Source organism: Berghia stephanieae, chromosome 5, assembly GCF_034508935.2.
Source record: "Berghia stephanieae isolate SIO BIC M18660-M18661 chromosome 5, UCSD_Bste_1.3, whole genome shotgun sequence".
Taxonomy (NCBI): domain Eukaryota; kingdom Metazoa; phylum Mollusca; class Gastropoda; order Nudibranchia; family Aeolidiidae; genus Berghia; species Berghia stephanieae.
In genome coordinates, this window is record NC_088364.1 from 57,631,173 (window position 1) to 57,657,875 (window position 26,703).

General features: G+C 37.3%; 1 protein-coding gene and 1 long non-coding RNA gene across 3 annotated transcripts in view; one reads left to right on the plus strand and one right to left on the minus strand.

Moving 5' to 3' along the window:
- LOC144973294 (lysosomal alpha-mannosidase-like) overlaps positions 1–26,703 on the plus strand; it is a 101,414-nt gene that overhangs the window by 702 nt on the left and 74,009 nt on the right. The gene's annotated exons all lie outside the window — the stretch shown is intronic.
- Positions 11,038–15,169, minus strand: LOC144973297 (uncharacterized). The gene is made up of 3 exons (XR_013645518.1): positions 15,131–15,169; positions 12,495–12,601; positions 11,038–11,156 (listed from the first exon to the last, which is right to left on the minus strand). It is a non-coding gene; the product is annotated as an uncharacterized LOC144973297 (long non-coding RNA).

The window sequence follows — 26,703 nt, forward strand, 5'->3', positions numbered from 1 at the left end:
TATCTGCTCTCATTTTTCTTGTTATAAACTGTTATAGTGCCAATGAATGAAACTGACATTCTGACATGTGCATCTTTTATTTCTTTTCCTCCTTATCATATGCCTTCAATGTGTGTGAGGGGGAGGGGCGGGGGCAAGACTGCTGCCTACGAATTACTATTCCATCATTTGATTTTCTTGATTTTGATGTTTTGTCGAAACCACCCCTCCCTCCCTCTCTCTCTCTCTCTCTCTCTCTCTCTCTCTCTCTCTCTCTCTCTCTCTCTCTCTCTCTCTCTCTCTCTCTCTCTCTCTCTCTCTCTCTCTCTCTCTCTCTCTCTCTGTGGGTGGCCTTGATCAAATAGCCTAACGTCGTGTTGTGTAGCTCACTCTGCGGCGCTGAATTGCGGCCGACCCCTGGGTCATCCAGCCTTCCATTGGAATAGACCATTAACACAATACCCATTGGGTATGACGAAAAGGGAATTTATTTATTTATTCATTCATTTATTTATATATGATTTCATTTGAAACATGTTTTTACTATTTAGTATTGTAAAATTTATTATCATTTTCCCATTATCAATAAAAGCAACAACAATGATAGGCTACAGTTTCATAAAATCCCCAATCTACATATATAATATAACCGATCATGACATTCGTATTCATCCGTTTTGTTGGCATCGAGGTGCACTTATTTGCAGATCTGATAATCATTGTGGGCTCATTGTTGTAATTAATGGAAATGTCAAAAATATGACGCAAAATATTGTCCATTACAATAATGATCATTTAGGCCCATAATGACATTCGGATGTCAGACCTGCATATATGTGCACGTCGGTTGGCTCATACTATTGTTTAATACACCAAATCAACCTGAAATTATGTTATTACTCACAATGGTTGTAATACCAAACCGATTAGATGTATTGAGTTATTTCAGCAATCAGCCTCATATCACACCCATCATCATCATCATCATCATCATCATCATCATCATCATCATCATCATCATCATCATCATCATCATCATCTTCATGATCCAAAAATCGTTGCCGTCGTCATCATCATCACAATCATCGCCGTTGTGGTCGTCGTCTGTGACAACTTGACTATTACATTTCCGGAATGTTACAGAGTTGATATGAGGTGAAAACTTACGTAATATATGTATATAGATAATTGAGTTGTCGACAGAACTCCATGAGTATATTTGACATTAATTGTGTGTTACTCAATCTTGAGCGATTGTTCACAAAGTAGGCATGTTATGTTTGTAAACTAAGCAAAATAAAAGGCGTGAGCCATGGATAGCAGCTCCGTGTTCGTGTGTATCCGTGTGGAGTTTAGCCCCCATGTAAATGACAAATCAAATCAATAACCAAAAATAAGTCTTCCCTGGACGTGTTCAAGTCATTTGATTTCTTTTTTTCTCTATTTTGATGAGTGTTACACTGATTTATCATGTTCTTTTTAGATTCTAACGCAAAACTGATAAGACCGAGGAGTGTATGACACACGCACACACACATACATACACACATACACACTGACAGTCACACACGTACTCATAATATGAATATTGACAATGAAAGAGCTAGGGAAGGGAGTCTGTGGGACGTAGAGAGAAAACATTACAGTGATTCTTGAAGGTCTTGTCCTTATTATTTATCGTTTTACATACGTGCACTTAACTTCCCTGTTTCGACACATGCCATTGACTTTGACACACTTAAAGAGAGAGAGAGAGAGAGAGAGAGAGAGAGAGAGAGAGAGAGAGAGAGAGAGAGAGAGAGAGAGAGAGCGATGAGAATTTAGAATGTCTGTGTTGTGTGTAGTTTCCGTTTTATGAGTGTGTAAGGAATGCCAGAAAACAGGACCAAGATTATATTCCCACTTGAGCCAAGGCTCTTGTTCTTTATAAGTCTCTTCCTATGGCCCAAGTAAACAATAATCGTGGATGTTTCTTTTTAAAAGCGCGTTATCGTTAGGATTTGTTCATATGACATGCTTTTAAATTCTACAGCATTATTAGTATTATTATTATTATTATTATTATTATTATTATTATTATTATTATTATTATTATTATTATTATTATTATTATTATTATTATTATTATTATATTATTATTATTATTATCATACGTTCTTCTTCTTCTTCTTCTTCTTCTTCTTCTTCTTCTTCTTCTTCTTTCTTCTTCTTCTTCTTCTTCTTCTTCTTCTTCTTCTTCTTCTTCTTCTTCTTCTTCTTCTTCTTCTACTACTACTACTACTACTACTACTACTACTACTACTACTACTACTACTACTACTACTACTACTACTACTACTACTACTTTATTATTATTAATATCATGAATTACGAGGTCCCAGGTTTGAGAGTTTTTGCCTAGAAGAAGGTCATTTAAATCGATCGGTAGGTGAAGATTTTATTTTTCTGGTCAAATTTTAAATACGTGTCTTTATAGCGTACGGCATTTAACTGGTTAGACAGGATATTAAAAACTGCCTTCATTGCAAACCAAGGGCACCTGTATAAAATAGAAGATATGATGACAGTGAAGAGGAAGTATTCACAATATGTTAAAAGAAGCTGGAGCCTACGCGTAAATATTTGCAGGTCTGATAACCCAAATTCTTATGTTCTCATAATATTTGTAATGGAAATTCTCTCAAACCAACGCAAAATATTGTCCATTACAATTACAACAATTTTAAATCAAGCCCAACATTTGCGTTCGGTTATCAAACCTGCAAATATGTGCACGTCGGATGGAGCATGCAGTGTTGTATAAAAGCACAAAAAGGATCAACTATGCGCCGAGCGAGGCTCGAACCCAAGACCTTCCGATCCGAAAACGAGTGTCAAACCACAATACCACATTGCTACACATAATTTCCACCCCGCTATCATACCGGTTTGAGGCATTTGATCATATTTGTGATCCGTCGTTTGAAATTAATTAAAAAAAAAAAAAAAAAAAGAACCAAAAAAAAAAAAAAAAAAAATCATTTGAAAACTCTAAGTTCGTTTTTCGGATCATTTTAATTTTAAATTCACTTTTTTTCAGAGTGGAATGCATCCCGACCAACGTGCACTTATGGGCTCATTGTTGTAATGGAAATCACCTAAAAAAAAAAAAAAAATGACGCAAAATATTGTCCATTACAACAATGTTGAACTAGGCCCATAAGTAGGTTCGGGTGTCAGACCTGCTTATATGTACACGTCGATCCCGACATAGTATCGTTATGAGACGATTTGTCACATTCAAAAAAATAAAATGAAATTTTTTAAAACCTCGGTGCCGCTGAATTGGTAATTTTGGCACTCATAAAACAATAAACCTAAGAGTAAGAGACTTCACTTGTTTGAGGAGTTGGTTCTGTAAACACTTACGGACCAGAGAAGATCAGCTTATATGTGGCTCTTTATGAACTTCTTGTAATAAGTATCGAGTTGTTTGCTCGAGTTGTGTAAGGGAAATGTGGAGACATGCGTGTCTGTCTCATTGTGAAACATCTTCCAACACACCGTGTAATCCTCCCTCATAATACAATGACACAAACAATAATACAAACCGGTGTTTAATAAAGGACGTTTGTGTGTGTGTGTGTGTGTGTGTGTGTGTGTGTGTGTGTGTGTGTTGGGACACCAGAAATAGTAGTAATTTATGTATTATGTAGGTCGAAAGCATAACTGATTGTTACGATTGGTGTGCTTCCAACCGTGACATCAACAAAATCAACAAAATCAATGTACAATGACTCCATATTACATTGACATACAAAAGCAATAATGTATATAATGTGGAAAACTGGTAGCATGGCGGCGAAAGTCCTTAGGGAAATCGAATCCTCAGTGCATGCTCTAAGATTTTCATCCCCCCCCCCCCCCCCCCCCCCCCTTTTTTTTTTTTTTAAAAAAGTCAGATCACAAAGTCTTGAATAATGATCTGTGTTCTTCAGTTCTATCTTAGATTGATTTTGCAGCATCCTTCATTGACATGTTGAAATGTTCATTTAGATGTTAACTTCTTAAAAAATCTAAATATAACACATTACGTGGACTTACTTTTTCCAGGGAAACGATATAATCTTCCCCCTTACCCCGCTGCCGAAAAGAGAACTGCTTCCTCTCTTTTTAATTGTGGTTAACTCCATATTGGTACGCACAAGTAATAACTAAAAAGAGAACTGCTTCCTCTCTTTTTCGTTGTAGTTAACTCCATATTGGTAGGCACAAGTAATAATTTTAAAAAATTGTGCTTTTATATAGAGATATCCACTAAAAGTGCTCAACGCGCTTTACAAGGGGTCCCTGGCCAACAGCAACACTTAACACGTAGTACTAGACATGACGCCTGTTAGGCTATATTACCATTTTTTTTTGGACAGAGACAACGCTGTTAACGGCCAGGTACTCATTATACACCTGAGTACGGTGAGAGAATGTGAGTAAAGAGCCTTTTCCAAGGACTCAACTATGCGCCGAGCGAGGCTCGAACCCAGGACCATCCGATCCGAAAGCTAGTGTCATACCACTAGACCACATAGCCGCACAACTAAACACTTGTTATCTAAAACTTACAAATAACATATTACATGGACACAATTTTACAAGTAAAACAATATCAACCCCCCTACCACCCCCCCCCCCCACCCCACCCCCACCCCGGATCGCCGAAAAGAGAACTGCTTTCTCCCCCATCAAAGGACCCTCCCCGAACAAGAAGAGGAAAACCAAATATTGGTTGGGATTTTAGGTATGAAAAGATTTCCCCTGGCGCCTTGATTTTAAATGGTTTTAAGCCTCGGCTGTATGTACAATTTTCACATTTCTTCCTATTTTTTTAAAGCCTCCAGATCTAAAAGATCCAACTTATGCATAATGTATGTGTGGGTGTGAGTGTGTGTCTGTGTGTGTATGTGTGTGTGTGTGTGTGTGTGTGTGTGAGAGAGAGAGAGAGAGAGAGTAAGAGAGAGACTTAATGTGGGGATAATGATCGAATGCTGGCACTGCACGTATAATTAATACCAATGACTTCTATGTGAGTCATATTAAATTGATTACATTGCACCGCTTCCGCCAACCGGAATAATAGGAGATGCATCAATTATCACTCATACGGACACGGGTATAGTATGGGTTGTGCCCATAGATTGTGTAGATTCAAGTTCTATTTGCATTTTCTGATATCCTAACTTATCCTAACTTATCTTGATCAATGACCCATAAATATGTCAATATACTATATATATATTTATGGGTCATTGATCAAGATAAGTTAGGATCAGCACATTAGAATATTTATATCTATTTAGTTTATCAAATAGAAAGGGTGGGCATTTGGGGAGGGGGTGGCCAAACCTCAATAGAAGGGAGGAAGGGGGGGGGGGGTTGTGCATTTTAGGCAAAATGAGATGTATAAAATGGTTTTCTTTACATCAAATATACTGCTAATAAAAGAAGATCGACGGCTTTGAAAGTATCTTTTTCAAAACGATTTGATTATAAAAGTAGAACAGCTTGTCATAGCAAAATTTAAAGTTAGACTACAGTCGGGGCTCTCCCAACCCCCCCCCCCCCCCCCTTTTTTTTTTTTTTTTTTTTTTGTCTTTCTTTTTTTATTTATTTAATTTTGTGTTTCTTTGTTGTTTTTAAAAAATATTTTTTGCGGTGTTCGTTTTGTTTTCTCTTTTGATGAATTTTCACAGGCGCATTTCGTGAGCCGAAATTTAATAGAAGGGGGGAGAGGGGGAGGGGAAGGGGGGGGGGGGAATAAGCTTCTGGTGGGGGCAGGGGGTGCGCAAAAGATCTGAAAATATTAGGCGTTGGAGGAGGGGCAGGGGGGCATCCATTTGATCCAGTAGAATAGGGTCCATGTCGCCGAAGTTTTACTCGGTTTCTGTGGCTCGAGACGGACAGAGCTACCCTTGTGTAAAACGCTAGTCTATCCTAACATAGTTTCCGCCATATATATATATATATATATATATATATATATATATATATATATATATATATATATATATATATATATATATATATATATATAAATATATATATATACTAAAACATTGTAATGCTTTATACACCAGCTCTCGCATCAGAACTTCGTTTTCAATAATTTTTTATTGAATAAAAAGATCTTTACATTGTTCTCGGGTTTGAGCTAAAAATTAGTAGTTTTACGAAATGTTCGTAGTGGTAGGCAGGTCTGGCATAGATATGTAGCCGTGCCTTAAGCCAGCGTAAATCGTTATAAAGATGTAGCCGTACCTTAAGCCAATGTAAATCATTATAAAGATGTAGTCGTACCTTAAGCCAACGTAAATTGTTATAAAGATGTAGCCGTGCCTTAAGTCAACGTAAATCGTTAACCATTTTAATCAGTTGGATTAAGTGAGGTGAAAATGTTCACTTGTTTGCTGTCAACAAAAAAAAAGAGCAATAAATAATGTTTCTAACGTCACTCGTTACAAGTATTCTAGCCAATGAATATGGTGTACTTTTACTCTCAAAAAATTAATTTAGCTAATCCAACGCAAATGCGTTATTTTCTCTAGTACCAACGTTTTATGCGTGTGGAGAAATGTGTGTGAGACTGTGTGTGCTCTTATAAAGAATGTAAAGAGGACGAAAAATCACTCATGTGGAACTGAATAGAAAGTGCTGCGTTGTGACTTAAGTGACAGGAATCCAGTCTTGTGTGACTTTTGGGTTCTTTTGTTATGTCAAAAACCACAATGTATGGAGCATATCCCTCTATAGTTTGCTATGATGGAGCATAAACGTCACACCACGGCCAGGCACGTAGAATTCGATAGTTACAGGCGAGTAGGATTGTAAGGAAGTAGGCTATCTGTCAAGGAATATCAACTGCACTTTCTTCTTCCTGCTTCTCCCTCTCAAAAACAGTAAAAATAAACTAAAATTAACCAGAAACTTTGGAAAAACTCGGATTAAAATATTTGGCCAGAAAACCCGTCCTTCAAAAGTTGATAATTAAATACTACTAATAATAATAATATTATATAATAATAATAATAAATAATAATAATAATAATAATAATAATAAGAAGAAGAAGAAGAAGAAGAAGAAGAAGAAGAAGAAGAAGAAGAAGAAGAAGAAGAAGAAGAAGAAGAAGAAGAAGAAGAAGAAGAAGAAGAAGAAGAAGAAGAAGAAAGAAGAAGAAGAAGAAGAGAAGAAGAAGAAAGAAGAAGAAGAAGAAGAAGAAGAAGAAGAAGAAGAAGAAGAAGAAGAAGAGAAGAAGAGAAGAAGAAGAAGAAGAAGAAGAAGAGAAGAGAAGACGAGAAGAAGAGAGAGAAGAAGAGAGAAGAAGAAAAGAGAAGAGAAGAAGAAGAAGAAGAAGAAGAAGAAGAAGAAGAAGAAGAATAACGAAGAAACGACACACGACGACGACGACGACTCGACGAGACGACTGACGACGACGACGAAGAACGAAGAAAGAAGAAGAAGAAGAAGAAGAATTTAACAAAATCACCTCTATCCCAATATTCATGAGCATCATTTAGACTGAAGGACTATATATAGAACATAAAGTTGTGATAAAATAACAACATCACGGACGATATTGACATTAAACGTGACCAGATTTATAAGACCCAACTTCTGCATTGACTTAGTAATGTCATGCGCATCCAACCAACTTTTTGTTTACATGTTGCTAAGGCAGAAAACTGAAGTTGGCGCGAATAAATTCAAGCTGTTTACTCCGAGTCTGAGATAGCTAGGGAGGCCACGATCATATTTTTTATCGCCAAAATACCCCTTCTTTTATTTTATAGGAAAACCATAATCATGGTTCCCCCTCCTCCCGTAAACAAAACCATATCTATGTCCAGGGAAACGAAGATGGTTGCTTGTCTTTGGTTAAGGCGGACCATACTTTTTTTTTTACAGCGTATCAAATGATCAAAGTCAAAGCATACGGTCAATGTAATGAAGAGAGTAAATTCGAATCTATCTCCTATCTCTTCGCTCAGATGACCCTTTTGACAGAAGACAACTACTACTTCTACACTATAACTATAACTGCACTACCACTACTGTATTATAACCACTGATACCACAAAACTATAGACTTTTATACTATCTACTAGAACTAATGGACCGTATGGCTTAGCGGTACGGTTTTCGTCTTGTCACAAAAGTCGAGCAATGCCAATGCTAAGTGTGATCAGTAATAGGATGGGTGACTAATCGTGAAAAATTATACACACATTACCCCACTCGATTGAATGAGTATCTGGCTACAGAAATGGCGGTTAGTGTAGTGACAGTTTAAGTACACAAGGGTCGCCTAACAGGCTGTATGACAAAGAAATATGGTTCCACACGGCTTGTTGAAGTGGGGGGATAAATATGAAACATTTTGAAGCGCATTGCTCACGGCTATCTGTAGAAATGCGCTGTATAAATATTCATATTTATGTACTTGGTCCAACGGATACTATTACTATTTCTACTACAAGACCTCTACTACTACTACTACTACTACTACTATTACTACTAATAATAATAACAATATAATAATAATAACAATAACAATTATTATTGTTGTCAGTATCACCGTTTATTAATGATTTAAAAAAGTGTTAAAGATACTTGCAAGATGTTGGTGTTGTGTGTGTTGTAGTAATCCAGCGACGCAACTCTGTACTGTCTACAACTACAAGAGACGCACAAGACCGTGGCACTAAACATCCCTGGCATGCATTTAGTCAAACAACATGAAAGCAACATTCACGGTAGCGTTAACTATAGTGACATACAACCAGGACATGACAGTAAGTGAGGTGGAAATTCTCAGAATTGAAAGCAGACACTTCAATGTGATATTACTGTCAACAAACCTCCACCAACGCCATTCAAGTGGCCAGTTACATCCACCATTAGTGAGAAACCAATGATTGTGATAGGTGACTTTAACTGCCACAACACCAAATGGGGATACAATGAGAACAACAAAGATGGAGATACTGTTGAGGAATGGGCTGACCAATATAATCTGACACTCTTCTATGACGCATGAAGCATCCTTTCCAAGCGCTTGCTGGATAACAGGCTACAACCCAGACCTTGCATTTGTGTCTTCCAGATATGTCAAAAACTGTCGGCAACCCCATTCCAAAATCAGTATACAGACCTATCGCCATTGAGGTAGGATCAGTCATCTCTACGAGAACAAACAAATTATATGAACTGTGTTCGTGGACCTGGCAGCTGCCTATGACACAGTAAATCATAGGAAACTGCTCCTAAAGGTTGCAAGGGTAACTCGTAACACAAAAATAGTTGCAATAATAAAATTCCTTATGTCAAACCGTCACTTTTTTGTGGAAATGGATGGGAAGAAAAGCAGATCACAAAAGAACGGACTCCCTCAAGGATCGGTACTTGCACATATCCTTTTCAACGTTTATACCAACGACCAACCTCATTTTGAGAACATCAGGGGGTTTCTATATGATCTGTGTCTTGTGTCCCAGGCCTCTGATTTCAAGACCATTGAGGAGAGACTAACGGATGTCCTGGAGCCACTCTCTGAGGCCACATTTAAAGAACTCACTTGCCAACCCAGGAAAAACTCAAGTGTGTGCTTTCCATTTAAAGAACCGCCAAGCCTAAAGAAAACAGGAAACTGAACATCTGGAATGGGAACATATTGGATAAAAACACATTTCCCATGTACTTCGGTGTTACCGTAGACCGCACAATGTCCTTTTCTCAGAACACAAAGAAAACAAAAGCAAAGGTGGCCACAAGAAACAACTTCCTAAGAAAAGAGGCAAAAACTTACACGCCATGGGGAGCAGATCCGAAAACAGTCAGGACAACCATAGTAGCCCTCTGCTATTCATCAGCCGAATAGGTCTCACCAGTCTGAGTAAGATCCTGCCATGTCAAAATAACACCTGCCGGATCATTAGAGTAACTTGAAACCGACTGCAGTTCCAGTCCTCCATCGGCTGGCTGGCATTGCACCTCCCTACATTCAAAGAGCCACTGATTCCAAAGCCCAGAAATATGAATAGAAAATGGATCCAAGGCACAGCCCAATGACAAGTAGACTGAAGTCGAGAAAGAGCTTCACGATGGAAGAAAGCATCAACCCTGACCATGCAGCTGTATACAGGCGTTCCACGTTGAGAGAGTGGAACAATCATGCAAATGAAGCTGTTGGAGATCTGAGAGAAGAACTGTCCTACGGAACTGAGCTCCCCAGGAATGAATTGGTAACACTGAACAGAGCACAGGCAAAACTTGTGAGAACAACTGGAAGCATGAAAAAGTGGGGGCTGGCTGAGAGTAGCTTGTGTACATGTGGGTGCCTAGAGCAGACATCCTTAGAGAATGCCAGGATGCGCTCAGCTGCACTGACCATGACCCAAGAGTCTGCTCCCCAGATGCTGTGGAGTGGGTTCGGTGTTGGTGCGAAACTGTGACGATGATGACTTGCAAAATGAATAAGTCTTACACCTGCCAATATATAAGTAAGATGACAGGATGCTGATCTTTTTAACATCAAAGTACTTTTGTAACCCGGCAGTGCTAACTTTTATGTGTAACCCAGAATGAAAAGTTATTACAAAAGACGATTGCAAGATATTTAGATAAATTGCTAGTTTATCATTGTGGTAGACGTACATATATGTATTAAAGTTACATATCCAATAACCTGTAGGTTAACAGAGAAGGAAGGGCGCACAAGTTCATTGTAATTTGAAGTTGAGGAGTTGGAACAAAGTTGATTTGCATTGAGTCAGAATTCAATCAAGTCTTAGACTTAGATTGAAAGAAAAAAATCTTTTTTAAAACAAGAAACAAAAAAAAACCCAACCCTACAGCGTTCACCAGAATGAATAAAAACAGGACAGTCTTTAAACTGTATCAATGGAAATCACATCTTGCATATACAAGACCTCTAGTGCTATTGTGAGGATTGGTTCTCAGTCTCACCCGTCCTGCTGTATCTGAGTGCCATAACACAACTTGTGAAATCCAAATAAATTAAAAACAGATTATAAATTTATATCATATTTATTGTCATTTCATTCATATTCATGTTATTCACACTGAAATCATTAAAAAAAATATAGATATGATGTTTCTCCATTAAAGGTATGCTTGTATTCTCATCCTGTGAAAGAGAAAGAAAAAAAAAAAAGAAAAAAAATTGATAATTATTACTGAAACTGTGTAGTTCCATTTTTAAAAATCTGTGATGTAAGAGCCTCAGCAAAAGCTTTGGTTAAAAAAGGTTCTGATTCAAGAAATGCACTTCTTAGGCAGAACATGCGATTAACCTGTGTAGACTTTAGTATTATGGTCTTGCATATAATTATCAAGTGCAGAAAGTTTGCCATTAAAATGATTATTTAATAGAATTTAATATAATTTGATTCGAGAAATGGAACACAAAGGAAGAATTTGCGATTAACCTGTCCAGTCATAAGCATCATGTTCTTGTTTATAAAGTGCAGAAATTTTGCAAATAAATAGAATAAATAGAAAAGAATTTTATTCGAGAAATGGAATACAACGGCAGAATTTGCGACTAACCAGTTAAGACAAAAGCGCCATGGTCTTATTTACAAAATACAGAAACTTTGTGAATATTTCGAGAAATGTAGCACAAAAGCATCACTGTCTTGCATATGAAGTGCAGAAAGTTTGTGATTAAGCCACTGCATTATTTAATATGATGTTGCTGATAAATGAAACAATGCAATACAATTTTTAAAAATATGTTCTGCAACATCACATGGTCCCATCTATCAAATTCTACTACCATTACAAATCAGCTACATAGATGGTTTCATCAGTACTCTTATCTTGCTGATAAATTAAATTATAAATATAGAAAATGATATAATAAACTTTAAAAAATAATTATAAAGTTAAATGGTAGACAAGATAAAGAGGTCATTGCCTATTTCTTTTTAAATTTCTTATTCATAACCAAGGAAGCAGGTTTCTTTTGCTATATTCTTCTTGACTTCCCTATGTAAATGTTTCTTTCAAGTGTATAACAAGCTCACAGGGCATTTTTATAAATAAACAGGAGCCAATACCATTAAAATGGAGAGATCACTGCTAAAAATTACATAGGGATAGATATGCATTGGTTTTAACGTGTATTAGACACTGTCATTAGAAAAAAGTTTTAAAAAATCTTTACAAACTACAGTAAGCTGCTTTTAAAATTAAGAAACGCTCGAAAGCAAAATATGGTCCTGTTCTCTTAATCACTGCTCTCTAGTCTCTAGATTAGGTCAATAAAGCTGAGAGGTTTTATGAAGAATATAGAATATAGAAGAAAAACATTAATTCCAATTAAAAAAACAAAACAAAGAAGGGTCCATAATGATATATGAGGAATTCTATAAGATACAGTAACATGAAAGCCATTTTGATAATCTTGAAGGATAAGACTCAATGATGATGATGATGATGATAATAATAATAATTATGATACTTCTTCCTGAATATAAATTGATTAATTCCCATGGTATAGGCAGGCCAATGCTTCCAGAACAATTAAAGGAATGCAGAGACTCATTCTTGTTGTAATGCTATTTAGATCTGAAAAAAAAAAGATAAGCATGGCATTCTAAACCATTTTCCCATGGTCCCATAAAAAGCAATATCATCTCACACAAAATCATAAAGTAAAATTCATATGGACCAAACAATGAATAAAAGTTATAATAACCTTATTTTATCAATTATTATCATTGGATTTATTTAACTTTATATGTATTAATTAAATGACAATTCGAAATTAAGATACCAATGTTTGAATGAATAACTGGATCTAACTCTACAAGTAAAATGTAAATGTGCAACTTATTCAGATTTCAGCAAGCACTTGTTACAGTCTGTCGCTTCATGTTACAGGAAAAACTCCAGTTCCATGAGCCTTATGACTCTAAAGGACCAATTATTTCAAAGTAAAATGAAATACCATTTATTTTTTAAGAAAGTTATCAAGCACTATTTAAGGTCTGTTGCTTCATGTTACAGAAACAGGAAAAACTCCAGTTCCATGAGCCTTATTACTCTAAAGAACCACTTATTTCAATGTAAGAAGAAATATCATTCAATGTTGAATATATAGACATGACCTATTTCTTAATGGTTTGCTTATATTCAATAAAAACATTAGAAAACATAATGGACCTGGAACTCAGATACCACAAGGTTGTTAAAACCGTTGGGTCAGGTCTAATTTTATCAGAGGTTTATGATCATGAAGGCAAGATTACATAACCAATGTCGATTAGCTTTTTAAAAAATGGGCTTTTATTTACCTTCCGGTGAACTCATTTGATCAATATTTCCTGTATTTAACTTTCTGATCACATAAGAAAAGTCTAATAAACATTGAATATATTTTAATGCCTCTAGATTTCACTTTAAAGTCAAATAAAATATCTGATCACAAATAAAATTTTTGATAATTCGATCAACAGAGAGAGCTTTTCAAAATTGTTCGCTTATTATTCCTGAGGCAAAATTTAGATAAGACATCATTTCACATATCATGGTGATTCCTATGAATTACAAAATCCTAAAAAGCTTCTTCTTCATAAAAAAACGTATGAAATAAAATTAGGTAATCTAAAGTAATCAGAGAGGTTTAGTTTTCATTTCAATCCAAGGTAAATCCGTAAAGAGTTGTAGGACCAGGCCCCTCTTGATCATTACCCACAAAATTGATTGAACTAACAGGGATGTGTATAAAACTGTAACAAAACCCCCAACGACCCCCCCCCCCCCCCCCCCCCCCCCCCCCCCCCAACACTCATACAAAAACTTAAGCACAGTTTTTTCATTTTCACTTCTCTTGAGCCAAGGGAAACTCGTTGCTCATTTTAGCTGCACAGATTCGAATTCAATCGCTTTCCTCCCCCCCCCCCCCCCCCCCCCCCCCTTTTGTTTCTTTTTTTTTTTTTGAGCGAGTCTATTCTTTTCTCCTTTTTTGTTTGGCCTTGTTCCGTTTCTGAGCATGAATTTCTTAAAATTGTTTGTTTTCTTTTTAATACAAAAATATTGGGGTTTTTTTCCCTCTATCTGTCTGGGAATAACCAATTTTCGTTATTGGCAGACCCTGTCTGGGAATAATCATAGCGATGACGAAAATATCAGACCGCACTCCCTGCATTTTACAATAAAATATGTTTTCTTTCACACAGCTACCGACCAAATAAGGCGAATAGGCTTGGAAGATCCAAAACGTCATACATGTAGTTTGACACCTGCCAAATATCAAAGATGCGATAAGGGGTTGAGTGGGACATTTTCTTTTCCCAGACATTCTCATTTTTTCACCACCCCTTCCTCCCTCTCTGCCATTCCTTCTCCCATCGACTCTCAGCAAAAACAATAACAAAAAGTCTTATGTGGCAAAAACGGCTACCAACTTAAATCCCTCAAACTCAAACAACACAAGATATTGAAAATCGATGGCAGAGACCCTTTGCCTTTGTCTTGTTCCTTTTCCAGTTCCAGTCATGAACAGATAATGAGAGAATGAAGACCTAAAGATTGTTTCGAAATCTATTATCAGGTTAGGAAAGAGCGAGAGTCAATAAAATATGACAAGCGATGAAAGCTTCGCACCACGAAAGATGAGGATTAAAAAAATACAACTTTTGTTGAGATTCGACCTGCTGAGGAGGGGGGGTGTCTGCTTTTTTTTTTTTTTTTTTCCTTTCTGTTTTCTTTTTCGGTCAAGTTATGACTGACACACGTTCTAGACTGTAAACGTTACCCATAAGATGTCATAAATTACGAAAAGTGTTTTCTCTCACACAGTATTCGAATCACTCACTGAATGAGCATGAAGCAGACATAGGTGAAGGAAATGTAAACTCTGTAAGTGAGAATCAGCGAGTGAAGCTGTACTGTAATGACTGACACTGACAGTGACAGTCAAATTGCGAAGTGAAATGAAAACAAATAAACAACGCATTCTAAAATTATGCCGGTGGGACATCCAAAGTTAAATACCCGAACGCTATTATGGATTAACATTGAACTAAATCGTTTCCTGCTCTCAAAACCAATCGATACAAATTACAAACTCAAACACTGAAATTGGAATCTTACCTTTGCATGAGTTGGACTGCCATTCTTTGCTGGTGACAGGGTTGCCAGATTATTTTTCAACAAAATGCCAGGGGAAGACTCAAAAAATGCCAAAACACTAAAAAAAATGCCAAAGTCTGTTGACTCCCACCCCCACTAAGAAAACTACTCACTTTTGATAACAACAAGATATGAAGTGAATAGAAAAGTGCCAGAAGACAATAGAGAATAAAAATTTTTCGCGGCGGTGGTGGGGTTTGAACCTGCGACCTTATTGGTACGACAACTCCGCCTGGCAGGTGAGAGCGTGGCTCTACCGTGTGAGCTATCCACGAACACAAAAATATTCGTTTCAAACTCAAAGTCATTACTAGATCCCTCTCTCACCCACTTCTTGAGACCGCCGATTCGTTCGTACACCACCATCGCGAATAATTTTGACCAGCAGTTAAGCCTAATAGCCAATATTCTCAACACAAACATATAACATAGAAACGATTGAGACATTGAGTATGCTCCGGTGTATGGGTGAATTTTTAATTCAGAAAAGTGAGTGGAGCAGGCACTTATGTTGGTAACAACAAGATATGAAGTGAATAGAAAAGTGCCAGAAGACAATAGAGAATAAAAATTTTTCGCGGCGGTGGTGGGGTTTGAACCTGCGACCTTATTGGTACGACAACTCCGCCTGGCAGGTGAGAGCGTGGCTCTACCGTGTGAGCTATCCACGAACACAAAAATATTCGTTTCAAACTCAAAGTCATTACTAGATCCCTCTCTCACCCACTTCTTGAGACCGCCGATTCGTTCGTACACCACCATCGCGAATAATTTTGACCAGCAGTTAAGCCTAATAGCCAATATTCTCAACACAAAAATAACATAGAAACGATTGAGACATTGAGTATGCTCCGGTGTATGGGGTGAATTTTTAATTCAGAAAAGTGAGTGGAGCAGGCACTTATGTTGGTAACAACAAGATATGAAGTGAATAGAAAAGTGCCAGAAGACAATAGAGAATAAAAATTTTTCGCGGCGGTGGTGGGGTTTGAACCTGCGACCTTATTGGTACGACAACTCCGCCTGGCAGGTGAGAGCGTGGCTCTACCGTGTGAGCTATCCACGAACACAAAAATATTCGTTTCAAACTCAAAGTCATTACTAGATCCCTCTCTCACCCACTTCTTGAGACCGCCGATTCGTTCGTACACCACCATCGCGAATAATTTTGACCAGCAGTTAAGCCTAATAGCCAATATTCTCAACACAAACATATAACATAGAAACGATTGAGACATTGAGTATGCTCCGGTGTATGGGGTGAATTTTTAATTCAGAAAAGTGAGTGGAGCAGGCACTTATGTTGGTAACAACAAGATATGAAGTGAATAGAAAAGTGCCAGAAGACAATAGAGAATAAAAATTTTTTTGATAGACAATTTACTATCATATCCTGGTGGCTTGCGTGTTTTCTTTTTTTTTATTTTTTTTTATTTTTTTTTTGTTTTGTTTTAATTACACTAAATTTCCTGTTGGGGTAATTTTTTACCTACTGACTACTAAGTGGAGTGCTAAACCACTACACCACGGTTGGATTTTAAGAATGAAAAAGAAATACATTAACATGAAAGGTAAATACGTAAACAGTTAAATAATTATTGACAATTAAGAAAACTTAAAGTTTTCCGATGTGAATAGATTTGTTTTTACGCGTTTAGAAATAATTAAGAAAAGGTGTCATTTGAAGTATAATATACAAGAAAAGAAAATGCCAAATGAAAATGCCAAATGCCAAATGATTTTTCTAATGCCAAACGGTTTTCAAAAATGCCAGATTTTTGGAATCTGGCATTTAAAATGCCAAACTGGCAACCCTGGCTGGTGATTAGGAACTTTAGCAGCCGGACAACGTTGCGCACAAAACAGGTCTCCCGTTTTTGTCGTTCAAATTGTAGATAATACACATTCAGTTAAAAACAAACACGTACAAATAAAATTGTTATTTAGTTGAATTCTTTGTATATGGCTAAATTATTCCGAAAACCAGATTTCAAATAGTTCTTGTTTTGTTCACACAAGCGCATTGATTTTGGTGAATAATCTTGACCGTGGTCTAAAAATAGACAGACAGTAATTTTTGATAAATTTTACCATTTGTTTAATAAAAAATCAATATTTAGATATTATTTGACGCGTGATCGAGTATTTATGAATATGTGTTTCTTTTGACACCTAACAGACATTTTTTAATGGTTATTTTTTTCTATAATTTACATTGGAAGGTGAGCTGTCAAAGCCAGGAACATGTGTTTTGCCACGTGCTTCTAAAATGGTCACGTGATGTTGTTTATTTTATTGCACCAACTTTACTCTTCTATAGGCTGCAAACTTGTACTGACGTATCGCGTCTCATTTTCACGTATCACCTATCACTTAAGTATCACGTGACCGACTTCAATAAATACACACACACACACACACACACACACACACACACACACGCACGCACACACAAAATATATTAATAATCCTCTGTGCGGCTTTTTGGTTCTGTGGTTTGACACTCGTGGAAACCCCTCTCAGACGCACAATGGGCGGTGCCCCTTTTTCGAGCCTGACTTCGGACAGAGCTTCGCACACCATAATATGAAAGTCGACTTGGACCACAGAATCTATGACTTGGGCTTGGACGAATTTGGTCCCTTGGGACGTAGACTCCTCGAAACTGGGAGAGAAGTTACAAGGCATCTGTACCAGCAAGAGGAGAGACTGGGTGGCGGCAGCAGCTTCTAGGCGGTGCTCACAGTACTATGTTATGACGGTCGACCCAATCAGCAAATTCTTTACCGCACTCGTGCACAGTCGCAAACCCCCGGAAGCTTCGTCACAACACACCGTTCAACTAGATGCTCTGTGGTTTCGGGCTCGTTACCACAACGGGTACATATTGGACAGGTGGAAAGTCCCCACTGATGAAGCAATTTTGCTGTTAGGCAAGTTCTCGACCGAAGCCGATTCACTGCCACCCAGTTTCTCCTCTTGCTGGTGGAGAAACCTGGCAACTTCTCCCCTAGTTTCAAGGAGTCAATGTCCCCGCCCCATCTCGATTATGCATCTCTGTCCGAAGTCAGGGAGTTGCGTAAAGGGTTGCCGGTACTTATTTCAGCTCGAAACGGGGGCACCGTCCATTATGCGCTTGGATGGGTATCCTCATTCTCTCTTTCTTTAATCTTTTTAAGCCAGTTCTTTGTTATCGTCTCCCGCCGGACATCGGGAGGCTGGATTGCTGCCATTATCGGGCCCCATTCTCTAGGCGTTGTTGCCAGCGCTCCTGACACTATGACTATGTGCATCGACTTGCGAAGGTGGCGGCGAACCATAACAACACCAGCGAAGCTTCATCCGTGGGGACTTTCCATCTGTCCCACATGTATGCGCTGTGGATAAGGACCTGAAACCGCAGAGCATCTAGTTGAACGTTGTATTGTGACGTGGCTACCCGGGGGGTTCACGACTGTACACAAATGCGGCAACGATTTCGCTGCCTCGATAGATCATCATAACATTGTAGTGTGAGACCGCAGCTTGAGTCCCGCAATAGGCAGCGCAAAGTTGAGTTCATGAAAAAGGATCTTTACTCACAATCTCTCACCGCACTCAGGCGTGAAATAAGTACCTGCTACTGTCTAGATCTCTCTCTCTCTCTCTCTCTCTCTCTCTCTCTCTCTCTCTCTCTCTCTCTCTCTCTCTCTCTCTCTCTCTCTCTCTTTGTCGGAAAAGAATTTATCACAGGAGTCATGCCGGATCCAACATGTTAAATATTGCTGTTGGCTTGGAACACCTTTAAATGCGGTTTGAGCACATTTGGTAGATATTGCTCTGTTTTTAATGTTCGCGTTTGTAGTGTGTAACTATAAATCTCTAATATCGCAAGAGTGTGATTTTGATCTAGAATACCTATTATGAAGCAACGAATGGCAATTTTTAACTATCAGACATCTACATTTTATAACTAGCAGTACACATTACTGATGAATACAAATGAAATTGAACATTACGTGCTTCCAACATTATTTTGATTCCAAAATTTTTAGATGTAGCTTGTAGTTAATGTAAAGTGTAGACTAGTCAAAAGTAGAAATTCATCAATGTATGATACAGTGTTTCCACAAATATGTGCATATGTCAGCGACATCTCTAGGGTATATGAAGTCCCAGGCATGTGTTCAACAATAACAACTATAACAACAACAACAACAGCAACCAGGAAATGCTGGACACATTAATCATCACATTCTGATGACGAGGATGATGAAAAGGAGAAATGGAACGACTTCGGAAATATTTCGTGGCATCACTCTATCCAATAAAATATATTTTTCCCTCAGTTTGCGAATGTTAGAGCATGCTTTTTCCCCAATCTCCCTTGTTATGTCATTATTTGCTTCATCAGTGAGAGTAAATTTGGTGTTCCTCCTCTCAATCTTTCCCTCTACTTAGGCCCAATGACCTCGATTGGATCGCGCTCACTGTGATATGGGGGAAGTCGCGCAACCTCGTGTCAAAACTCCCTGATGAGACAGTCTGCTTTGAAAACTGTTTCTGATTCATTCTTTTTACCAAGGAGTATAGTTAGCCCTTTGATAAATGGTCAGAATATCTAGTGCTGCCTGATTGAAACCACGAAATCGTGTCAGCTTTTATATTTGCCAAAAGTGGAGCCTTGATTGATCATGGTCCATCGAAATGGTAGCGTTGTCCAATGCAATGCAGCAGGGTGCTTCGAGGGAAGGCAGCAACCGGTATTTAGCCTGTCTTCAAACACCTTTGCATTGACCCCAGAATGATGTTCTTTACCTTCCAAATGATGCGGAGAAGAAAAAAATGGCATGGCATCCTTTTAAATATCCAGTATCTTCACCACCTTCAAGAATAACAATGATCCAGAACCCCTGGGCCTTTTTCTGTCCGAATTATCAGACGTCCAATATTTGTCGTCCATTACGTTGTCGGTTTACGCTCACCCAGCTCCATATATCTTTGGATGATATCCATATCAAAGTTGTCTAGGATCCTTTTCCTACCACGTCGTTCCACACTGGTGATCTTTCTGTCGTATTTCGATAACCATCTTCTCGTGGTTGATTTTGAAATTCCAATTCCTTTAATGGCTTATCGATAGATACAAGAAGACTTCTTTTCGCAGCTTTACGAGAGTGGAACCGATAGAGATTTCGTATTGTATCGTATCGCATCGTATTGTTTATGATCCTAATATGTTTTAAAAACATATTCTGGTTATCTGTCATTGAAGATGGTTTTACCATTATGATTATGTTGATTTTCACTCTCACTATTCATTATTATTATTACTATTTTTATTATAATCATTATTATTATTAGTAGTAGTATTACTACTTCTAGTACTATTTCAAATGATTTAAAGCTAGAGATTTTTTATCAGTCTTTGGTAATTGCGATATGATGTAGACAATATGGCATAAATAATAAATTCAAAATGCAAACTACATAAGTGGTAAATTTATTTCAGTTAAAGCGAATTGTTTTTATTCGGAGGCAAGGATGACGTGAACTCATAATCACTAGCCGGAACTACCGTGTCAGCACATATTTTTTGGAAAAACGATGAATTAATCTCATACTATGTGGTACGCAACTTTTTTATACACCAGTAACAGTGTAAAATCTCTAATTCTATGACAGCGGTTTTAGAGTAGTTTTTTTATAGATCTTAAAGAAGAAAACTTTATTGATATGGTATCGATACGGTCCATAATCTATAGTCAGTTAAGACAAATTGATTCAGAGGTTGATACAGTTTTTTACAACATTTGATAGAGGGACAGCTGAGAAAAAAACAGAAAAACACGCACCATTAATAAAAAAAACTCTGAGAGCAAGAGAGATAGACAGAGAAATACAGGAAGAAGTGAAATATCTGTTGAATATTGCAGTTATCATATGACGTTATAAGAAGTGTAACTTAATGACAAATTGCCATATTTATGGACAATAAAGATCGGATAGCCAATCATTGTTTAACAAACAAAAAAAAAAAAAAACATTTTGATGAGAAATAATGTCGGTAAGGTCATTTGTGAATAATAATAAGAATATCCTTGATCTCTTGCGTTTGAAATTTCGAACTCATTGCCAATGCGCGCTTCCAAGGTCACGCAGCTTCTAAGGACACGCAGCGTTATTGGGAATTTGTTCGATCATTTCAGCGGAGAAAATATAAGAAGGTCCATCTGTATCATACAATGTTAGAGTTGGAGATGTCTTTAGTGTTTTCGCAAAGTGTCTCAACGTTTACCAAGAACAAATAGAATATTATTATAAGACACGCATAATCTTTTGAGAGAAAGAGAGAGAGGGTGGTGGGGAGAGAAAGAGAGAGAGAGAGAGAGAGGGAGGGGGAGAGAGAGAGAGAGAGAGAGAGAGAGAGAGAGAAAGAGAGAGTCGTGATTGTGTTGTAAAAGAAGGAGGATGTTTGATCAATAAAGTGTTATGTTGAATTTTTTAAAATATATTAAATATCTTATCCCATGCTATTTTAACATTGATGGTAATATTATACTCGCCCACTAAGTCAAGTGAGGGTGTGTGTGGTTTTTCTTGTTTGTTTTGTGTGTGGTGTGTGTATGTGTGTGTGTGTGTGTGTGTGTGTGTGTGTTTCTTTTGCTGTTTTCTTTCTTTCGATGTTTTTTATTGGTTTATTATTTAAAATTATTTGTCTATTTTTTTATTATTTTTTTTTTGCTTTGGTCTACCACTGATTTTACCTATTTTAATGTGTTAATTGGAAATTCTAAGTTCATAAATATACCTTTGAATTGTATTGAACCACTGATTTTACCTATTTTATTTTGTTAATTTGAAATTCGAAGTTTATAGATATACTTTTGAATTGTATTGAACCATTTATTTTACCTATTTTAATTTTTTAATCGGAAAATCGCAGTTTATAAATATAGTTTTGAATTGTATTGAACCATTGATTTTACCTTTTTGAATTTGTTAATTGGAAATTCGAAGTTTATAAATATACTTTTGAATTGAATTGAACCATTGATTGAACTGACTTGAGCAATTGGATTCAATAGTCTGATGCCACGTCCGCCCAGCAACGAGCAACTTGGTTCTCAACAAAGAAAATAGGTACTTTTTATTCTTCATCCTGGCTAGAACTTTTTCACATGTCATGTGATCAGAATGTATAAAAGTCAAAACATGATCAGATTTATAATGTTTCTCTCCTCTGGATACACTTCTATGCTCGTCGGAGAAGTATGTCATAAGGGCGCCCGCCATTGTTTCCGATAGTTTAGCACCAGTTACTAAGTTACTATGCGTTATTACGAGAGAAGTGAAGTCACGACTGTTGAAGCCTATTGGGATTTAATTTCTTGCCCAAGGTGTGTGTGTATGTCGGGGGGGGGGGGGGGGGGGGGCGTTTAAGTTCAAATGAATTGCCGAGGGAATGGGACTCAAACCCGATTCCTCCGCCTGACAATGCAATGCGTAATTAATCTACTGGGCTGTCTTGTTTTGGTTTTATTTTATTTCCACTTACTGATCAAACCTCAAATGATATTTTCGAGATTTGACCTTATGCCCTCCCGGTCATTATTTAACAGACCTGTCTACTTCATCCCATAACCGTCCTATTGGAGCTGATTTATGGGGCTCTTCTGTCATATATTGTATGTCTATATATATATATATATATATATATATATATATATATATATATATATATGTGTGTGTGTGTGTGTGTGTGTGTTTGTGTGTGTATGTGTGTGTGTGTATGCCAGTGTGTGTGTTTTTATTTTTTAAACATTAGAAAATTATTGTTGTATTTTTGTTATCAATAGAAAAGTTGGTAGATGATAGATAGATAGATAGATAGATAGATAGATAGACAGATAGATAGATAGATAGATAGATAGATAGATAGATAGATAGATAGATAGATAGATAGATAGATAGATAGATAGATAGGTAGGTGGGTAGGTAGATAGATAAGATAGATAGATAGATAGATAGATAAATAGATAGATAGATAGATAGATAGATAGATAGATAGATAGATAGATAGATAGATAGATAGATAGATAGATAGATAGATGGATGATGGATGAGGTTGTACTGTGGATGGAAGGAGAGAGAGAGAGAGAGAGAGAGAGAGAGAGAGAGAGAGAGAGAGAGAGAGAGAGAGAGGTGGGGAAGGGGGAGATGGGAGACACGGCCACAGGTAACTGCTTGTTGTAAGCATTGAGAAACCGTTTATAATTGTCTCTGGTATGGCCTTGATGTACGCGACAAAAGCCAAAGGGTCTAATTAATCCCACAGGCTGACACATTCATGTCTATTTATTTAGGTTTTGCCCTGTGGTTATAATCAATGGTAAAACAAGTTTATTATAGTAAATTTTCTTGAAACGGCGTGTTATCTTGCCTTGGCTCGACTCTTGTGGGATTAAATTTCTTTCCAACGTCTTCCCTACATTTATTTTGCTGCTCCTCAGAGATTAGCTCTTTGGTCCACATGTCGTTCGACGTACCTCTTTTGAGATATGGCTAAAAATGTTTTCGGAATAATTATTCGATCAAAATGAAGATTTCCCAGTAGTATTGTGATAATTTGTTCATTCTCTCACATATGTTTTAAAATTTCAATTTTTTTTTTCTGAGGGATTTAAAACCTCGCTCAATATGGCGTCTAATAAACTAGAAGCCATTTTCTCTCAAAACCAATTTTCTACTTTAAATGACCGTAACTCGGTCCATTTTGTTTTGTTTACATTTACATGAAATAAACGGCAAAATTTAGAAAATTAGAGCGGTCTAGTCTACTCTTCTCTATTATATCAATTACACAATTTCCATAAAATGCGACATTAGGATCATTAATCATTCCCTTGAGCGTCTCACATTTGGTTCATCAATCGCTTGATATTTTTCAAGTTAAAAGTTGTCAGATTGCTCTTTTTTTTTTTTTTTTTTTTGTCTTTGTTTTTTTTTTAACAGAGAATTTAGGGTATTTTGCGTACCATTCTCCGTGTGAACATAATATTATGGTATGCTATGAGAGTGCTTAGTCTATAGTTTTATCCTTGGATTTCAGCCTTATGAATATAGTATATGAAATACATTTTTGGATCCAACGCGTTGTCAGTCAGACATTGATTCTGAATTTAAAGTTACTTATCCTCTTGGTGCTTTATCTGCACATAAGGCTGACACAATCTAAATAGAAAGGGAGCTAATTTGTAAATAGCAATACAATTATCTATACACATAAACAACTTATTATTTTTAAAAAGGGATCTATAACATGAAGAAATAGAAATGAAATATATATATATATATATATATTTATATATATATATATAATATATATAATTATATATTTTATATAAATATATATATATAAAAGCAAAATAATGGTCGTTGACATCATACAGTTACATCTTCGTGTACTTACAACTCATAATTCCAGAAGTCACAGTCAAATTAGATAGCAGGTGAAAGGGAGTTTGTTTACAATGTACATTATAGTGAAGTTTAGTATTTGTGGCATTTGCAATTGGAAGAATATTGTCCATTGATGACGGTCACTTTGACTGTCCAGTTGATTAAGTGAACCATGGCCTTAATTGCTACAATTTTGATGTTGCTGAAAAAACTCCCTCCAAAATGTTGAATCTCCTTATACCCCCCCCCCTCCCCCTTCCACACACACACACACACACACACACACACACACGCACACACACATACACACACACATACCCACACACACACACACACAAATCTCCCAACAATGTTGTAGGGTGCCGGCAAGTTATCAATGCCTAGATCAGACTTATTTCATTTTAATTTAACATTCGTTTTACTTTTATCAGTTTAAATGGTGTTGACACGCTTCATAATGTCAGTTGATGCGCTACCTGCAATAAGTGATCCTCATTTCAAAGGGAATGCTTTTGACATACAGACCCCCCCCCCCCCCCCCCCCCCCCCCCAGGAAACACACACAAAACACACACACACGCACACACAACATGAGAACAGACTGAAACTGAATGATGATAAGACGGAGGTGCTGTATGTGGGGAACAGGAAGTGGAAAAGTGAAACAGATTTGAAGTTGGGGGGGGGGGGTGCCTCCATTCAAATTGTTGACAAAGTGAAAAACCTTGGCACATTCTTAGACTCTGGACTGTCGATGGAGCATCAGTTTAATAATTTGGTTAGATCTCTCTTCTTCCAACTAAAAAAGATTGCTTCCATTAGACGGTTCATATCTGAGGATGTGACCAAGCACCTGGTTGTGTCCCTCGTACTATCGAAATTGGATTATTGTAATGCTATGTTGTTTGGCGTTTCGCAATACAATCTGAAACGTCTTCAGATTGTCCAAAACAGCGCTGCCAGACTAGTATTCATGAAGCGTAGGTGCGACTCTGCCGGACCTCTACTTCATGACCTGCATTGGCTGGCTGTTGAGAAAAGGATTAAATTCAAAGCTTGTGTTTTAGTGTATCGTTGTCTTGAAGGTACTGCCCTTCCTACCTTTCAGAACTAATTGAAAGATATTCAAAACCCCGCCCCTTACGTTCGGCCAGTGATTCCACAAAACTAGTTGTCCCTCGAATTCGGAAAAATGCTGGAATGAGATCCTTTTCTCATTTCGGACCCTCTATTTGGAACGCCTTACCGCAGAGCATTCGTGAAGAAGAATCTTTGTCTATTTTTAAACGTTCGCTTAAAACATATTTGTTTCGATTTTAGTAGATGGTATGAGAAGCAAGATAGGTTTGGTTTGTGTTGTGTGTTGTGTTGTGTGTGTGTATGTGTGTGTGTGTGTGTGCTTGTGTGTGTAAATGAGTATGTTTCAGCCAAAGTAATTTGTAATTTAAGCGCTTAGAGTCTGGTGTCTCGGAGTTATAGCGCTATATAAGTTTTCAGCATTATTTCAGCATTTAACACACACGCTATAGCAACAGGAGCAAATAATTGCCTTGCGACGAATGCAAAGTAGATTCCACATTTTGAGTAAAAATTCCTCATTTTCCATGTCTCTGGTCCCTCATAGGCGTGTGTCAGGGACGGCATGGCCGGAGATGACGCCTGGAAAGCGCTACTGCATTTAGACAGACAACGCTGTGCCCAGTCAGTTATTATTTTTACGCCTGTGAATGTAGGTAAATAGTCTTTTCCAAGGACTCAACATTATGTAGCCCACAAAGGGAGTAGATCCGGGGACCAAAATGTTACAACAGGAGTGTTAAACCACCAGACCACAAAGACGTAGAGAGAACCCTATTGTTTCCATGAGAGAAGGAGCTGGATTAATATAGAGATAGAGGAACAGCCGAGGAGAGAGAATACGTGAAGAAAGAAGACCAAAAAATTAAAAGTAAAGCAGAGAGAGAGAGAGAGAGAGAGAGAGAGAGAGAGAGAGAGAGAGAGAGAGAGAGAGAGAGAGAGGGTGGAGATGTGGGACATACAGACAGATAGAGAGAGGGGGAGATAGATTGATTGAATTGAGTGACTGGCGAAGG